We start from the raw sequence: 6,292 nt of genomic DNA on the forward strand, positions 1-6,292 counted from the left end.
AACCCGCTGTGCTTGAGGAGACCTATTGAGTCAAGTACATGAACATCGAAATAAATATCAATGGAAATAGTAGCTGTGATACCTGTGCCGGTGGCACGTAAAAGGCACCATCCGAATGTGGCCGATGCCAGCGCCGACTTGACTGGCTTCCATGCCGGTGGCACGTAAAAAGCACCATCCGATCGTGGCCACTGCCAGGCTCCCCTGGTACCTGTGCCGGTGGCATGTAAAAAGCACCCACTACACTCACGGAGTGGTTGGTGTTAGGAAGGGCATCCAGCTGTAGAAACACTGCCAGATCAGACTGGAGCCTGGTGCAGCCTCCTGGCTTCCCAGACCCCGGTCAAACCGTCCAACCCGTGCTAGCACAGAAAACAGACGTTAAACGACAACGATGATGATGATGTTTATAAAACATCCACTTTTCCTTGCTTGGTTGGGTCTGATGGAATTTGTTGAGGGAGGTTTTCTGCAGTTGGCTGCCCTTCCTGTCACCAACCTTCACCTAGTATCAAGTAAGGTGATATTTCTCCATGGCCAGACATGTTTTTATGGAAGAGTGGAAACAAAGGACACTGATTATATGATGATGATACTCATTTGCAACTATCATGTGATGTCCAGACAAGAAAACACTAATACATTCATACACCCCACCCCATACTTACACACACAACATTAAGATAAAAGATGGAGAATTGCACATCTACAAAACTTGTTTATTACAGTGATATATACGTACATGTGTATACATACATACATACATACATACATACATATATATATATGTATATGTAAAGGAAAAAAGGAATACGAAAAATAGTTCAAGAATGCAAAGCATCCAGACAGCTGCTACAAAAAAGGGACAAGAAAAAACAAGGACGGGTCATTTGGAGTTTTCTTTCCTCTGTCGAGTTCCAGATTATCTATATCTATATATATCCATATCTCTCTCTATATATATATGTATAGAGAGAGAGAGAGAGAGAGAGAGAGATGTATGTATGTATATGCATGTATTGATACACACACACACGATGGGCTTCTGTTAGTTTCCCCTCTACCAAATCCACTGAAAAGACTTTTGTTGGCCTGGGGCAATAGTAGAAGACATTTGCTCAAGCTGCACAACAGTGGGGCTGAACCCAAAATCAAGTGGCTGGGAAGTAACGTTCTCACCCACACAACCACAGAAAGACAAATAATGAGAACAAGCAGCAAAACAACATAGTGAGAAGAGGAAAGGCAGCCGCAAGATTGGTTTTCAAGGTACCAGACTTTGGCAAATCATAGAAAGGTAGCTATACTCAAGTATTACACATTAGTGAAATACTTGCAAAAGAGTAAATTGTAGTAAAGGTTCTAACCCTAACCCCAACTCAGCTGAATATAGTTTGGTAAAATGGCTGTTTGGATGACAGGAAGAGAAAAGAAAACAATGCTACAGTATGGGCCAAAAGGACTGAGATATTTGGTGGTTGCTTCAATATTTGACATTGTTGCAAGAATGATTACTGGCAGAAGGTACCAAAATCATGACCTTCCCACCACCCAATCGACAACTGATGCTAGAATCCTACAATGCGAGCTTTATGTTAAATGTAATCTCAATCTCATAAATCTAGGAACATGGCTGCGAGGTTAAAAAGCTGGACTTGCAGCCACGTACTTTTGGATTCAGTGTAGTACCTTGAGCAAGTTTCTTCTGCTATAGTCCCAGAGTGACAAAAGCCTGGTGAGGGAATTTTATTGATGGAAATTGTAAGCAAGCTCATTGTGTGTGTGTGTGTATGCCTTTGTGGTTGGGTTATCTTTGTTCCCTCACCACTGCCTTATAGCTGGTGTTATGTTCCCATAACTTAGTGGTTCAGCAAAAAGAGACTGATATAATTAATACTGGACTTTAAAAAACAAACATTTCAAGATGGTGCCCCAGCATGGTCGCAATCCAATGACTGGAATGAGTAAAAGATAAAAAAAATAAATAAATCTCCCCTTTGTCTTCCGTTCTTTCAGGGTTGATAAAGTACCAGTCGGGAACTGGGTTTAATTTATTTCTCTGTTTCCTTTTATGAATGCACTGTGAGAAAAGTGTGGGGGACAACTTTCCTTCATGGCTGGCCACTTCTATTCAATCACACTGGAGTGGGATGAATGAAGATCATTGAGGGTCCATGCTACAGGAAGAGGACGATATGTATTTATTGTAGAGATTCCTCTTGCTTATCGCAAGATTGGTTTATAAAATGTGACACTAAGGCTGTAACTGCTATGAATTCAACCCTAACATGGAAAGTTTTCAGTAGAAAGAAAAGAAAAAAAGAAAACAATTGTAAGAAAATGATTTCGAGTGTTAAAGTGTAGAAATAAAAGAGAAGAAGGAATTGAAAAGTGCAGTAAGGTGAGAAAAGTATCTTTGATAGTTTGAATATCTTTGATGAGAAAATAAAAACGAGAAATGTAAGGAAAGATGAAGAAAAAAAGCATTGAATATTTGTCTGCAACGCAAAAAGGAAAGGATGACTTTGTAATTATAGAGACAGGATTCTGTACGGAAAGAGAATAATTTTGATCGTACTCAAATCAATTTATGCATTTTAAATCTATTTAAAATATGTGTCTATCAATATAATAAAAAAATAATGGAGGAAAACATTGTAATTTTGAACTATAAAGAAAGCATATTATCTATGCATTTATTGCCTGTCAGGCAACTGGGAGATTTTTGTGAGAACGAGAGTAGAGTCTAGAACCCATAATAGTACTTAGAAAAGTATTTATTTTATTAATCCCAGTGGAATAGAGTTATGAAATTTTAAATCTTAATGCAGTAACAGTAAAAGCTAGCAGACAGAAAGAGCAAGGAGAGAAACTGATAAAAACAATCATTTTAACCCTCTACTGTTCCAACAACTGCACACCTTTTTATTTATTTATTCTTACTAGAACATGTACTTGGGAATAATTTCTCTCCAGTCTTCTTTGAGTGTGAGCTGGTAACAAATGAAAATTCCATTTTGTATCAAGCAATATTTTAAGCCAACAATGGAACTTTGACATAATCACACAACCTGAGAGAAATCTTTCTCTAATCCCAGCCAAGCATCTTAACAACAACAAAAATAAATAAAAAAGACACAAATATAATAATCTGAGATACAATGGTGACATGGAAAAAGCACCAGTGTTGGTGCCACATAAAAAGCCTCACTCTGTAAAGTGGTTGGCATTAGGAAGAGCATCTGACTATAGAAACCATCCCAATACAGACGAGGGGAGCCTGGTGCAGTGCTGCAGCTGGCCAGTTCCTGCCAAACAGTCCAACCCATGCCAGCATGGAAAACAAACATTAAATGATGATGATGATGATCATCATAACACTATGTTGGAATAATGATGGGGTGGTCATGTCTGGAACATTTTTCATAATTGATCTACTCAATCAATACTGATCTAGCTTAAATAAACCTCACAGTACAAGTGCACCACTATATGAGTAAATTACTGTTATGAGCTGAGGCTCATGTGAATTTTTGTCTTGAAGTATGAGTTTCATACAAGTGGCCACTGGCGGGAACTGAACTCGCACACACTCTCCCAACAAGTGCAGCCTCCGTTCACTCAATTCATGTGTTTATCTTGTGGCAGCATCCCCTGTTGTGTTTTACCCAGTGTTTTTGTTTAGTTTTGTGCATTTTTGCTATTATTCTACAATAATTAGTTGTGTTAGCCGTGGCTTCTGAGAAGGTGAGTGCAAAGGACAGTACTGAGAAGAAGAAAAAAGCTGATTACGATAAAACTGAAGAAGGAAATCGTTGATAAACATGAGAGAGGAGTGAGTGTAGTGGACGTAGCACATCAATATGACCGAGGCACGTCAATGACCTGCACTGTCCTGAAGAGAAAGGATGAGATCAAGGCCATTACAACAGCAAATGGTGTCTCCAGGCTATCTAATCACAATGCACTTCTATCCATGAAAGGATGGAAAAATTGCTTCTCTTGTGGAGCAACAAGAAGCAACTCACAAGGGATACAATTGTGGAGACCCTCATCTGCAAGAAAGCACAAGTGCTGTATGGGGATCCCCTGATGCAGAACACTAGAACATCGATGGAGGGGATATCAGCAGAAACATTGAAAGCCAATTGTGTCTGGTTTTATAATTTCAAGAAGACTGGTGTTCATAGTGTCATCAAATATGGAGAAGCAGCAAGTTCTGACACAAAGGCAGCTGAATATTTCAGGGAGCTGAATTCCATCAGCTCATCACTGCCGAGGGGTATATCACACAACAGGTTTTCAACTGTGATGAACTGACCTTTTTTTCGAAAAAAATGCCCAGAACTGACATAACTGTAGAGGGGGGAAAATGCCAGGCCACAAGCGTATGAAAGATAGGCTAACTTACGCCCTTTGTGCCAATGCAAGTGAAAACCAGAAGATTAAGCCACTCTTTGTCTACCATTCTGAAAACCTGTGAGCATTCATATCACACAAAACATGTTAAGCAACACTAATAATAAATCAAAAGACATAAAAATAGACAATCCTTTCACGATTTTATAGATATTAGGAAAGGATGATGCTATGATGCAAGGCGTTTCCATCATTTTGTCGAAAACATTAAATGTAAAGAATATTTTCATTGTGCCAAATGCAAAATAATTGTCACTGCAGGTTATGTGGAGGGCAAACGTTAAAGCCTGGGTCACCAGGCAATTCTTCTCTGAGAGGGTCAACCTTATCTTTGGACCAGCAGTGAAAAGTACTTTCTAGAGAACAATCTTCCTCTCAAGGCCCTCCTCATCCTCAATGTTCTTGCTCACCCTCCTAACTTTGAAGATGATATTCTGGACGAATTTAAATTTATAAAATTTCTGTACCTTTCACAACACCTTCCTTATCTTGCAGCTCATGGACCAACAGGTGATTTGTAATTTCAAGAAATTCTACACCAAACATCTGTTTCATCAGTGTATTGAAGTCACCGAAAATACAAATCTAACCCGTCGTGAGTTTTGGATGGAGTACTATAACATTGTAAACTACCTGAAAATCATTGATATGGCTTGGCAGGGTGTAACGAGAAGAACACTGAATTTTGCATGGAGGAAACTGTGTCCTGACTGCATATCTGGAAGAGACTTTGGGGAGTTTGAGTCTGAGGCTCCTGTAGTCTCTTGGCAAGTCCATGGGCATTGAGATTGATGATGGGGACATTAACGATCTTGTCGAGGAACACTCAGAGGTGCTGATGACAGAGGAACTCCTGCAGCTTTGGAGGCAGCAGCATTTGGATGCATTTGGATGAGTGTAGCAGAGAATGCTATCTCTGCAAGTGACACAAAGGCAGTGTCAGCAGAGTAGCAGCAGGTTTCTGAATTTGTAGAAAAATATCATCCCGAAAAAATAGCTACAGGTCGTGCAGTTAGTTTATTTAATGACACTGCTCTGCTGCATTTTGAAAGGCAGGAAAAAGCAGACTTCCCTTGATATGTTTCTAACGAAGCAACTTGCAAAGGTAAAAAGTAAAGAAAATGTGTCCAAAAAGCCTAAATTAAGCAAAGTGAGAAAGAAAACATCAGAAATTGTTCTTCCTGAAACCCGAATGGAAAGAGATTCTCCAGTCATCCTCCTCCTCACTCTATCGTCTTCCTCTTGCACAAATCGTCCCATTTTTTAGGTAATTCAGTTAATAAAACCAGTTTACATATTTCTTTTGCATTCTCTTTTTTTATAATTGTCATTTTACTTGTAACTACACCTTTTCTGTGTTAAAACCCATAAAAAATTATTTCTGGGTGGCTTGTAGGGGCTGGAATGGATTAATTATATTTTTGTTAATTTCACTGGGGGAAACTGATTTGTAAAATGAGTTTGGTCATGGAACAAATTGAACTCGTACTGCAAGGCATCACTGTTTGAAATAAAGAGGCCTCTGGCCAAGCTGGAGTTATAATACTAAGTTATAATAACTAAGTACTAAGGACCTGCTTAAAAATTACCCATTTTATGTTCTCTGCTATTTTTGGAAGTTGTAAATTGTTTTCATATTTTATATTTTTCTTACAGATCTTTTAGACATTCTGCAACTAGAATAAGGAAAGAATATTGTAGTACCTAATATTGTCTGATCTCTCTTGATTTTCAAGCTTTTCTTTAACCCTAGGATTGATAACACCTATGATTAATCCCACTCTAATCATGCTTGAAAAATATCTACAGCCATACTGTCCAAAGTATCGTTTTTTTTATGATAACTGAATGAAGGATATTTCATTGTTGCTGC

General features: G+C 38.7%; 1 long non-coding RNA gene across 1 annotated transcript in view; it reads left to right on the top strand.

Annotated features, from left to right (window-relative positions):
* The first annotated feature begins 3,246 nt into the window (after window positions 1-3,246).
* The window catches only part of LOC118763572, a 6,974-nt gene continuing 3,928 nt past the window's right edge, over window positions 3,247-6,292 (top strand). The window contains exons 1-2 of the long non-coding RNA XR_004999320.1: window positions 3,247-5,776; window positions 5,880-5,883. This is a non-coding gene — a long non-coding RNA (uncharacterized LOC118763572). The remainder of the gene's footprint in view (window positions 5,777-5,879; window positions 5,884-6,292) is intronic.

The sequence above is a fragment of the Octopus sinensis genome, linkage group LG5 (assembly GCF_006345805.1).
Source record: "Octopus sinensis linkage group LG5, ASM634580v1, whole genome shotgun sequence".
Lineage (NCBI taxonomy): Eukaryota > Metazoa > Mollusca > Cephalopoda > Octopoda > Octopodidae > Octopus > Octopus sinensis.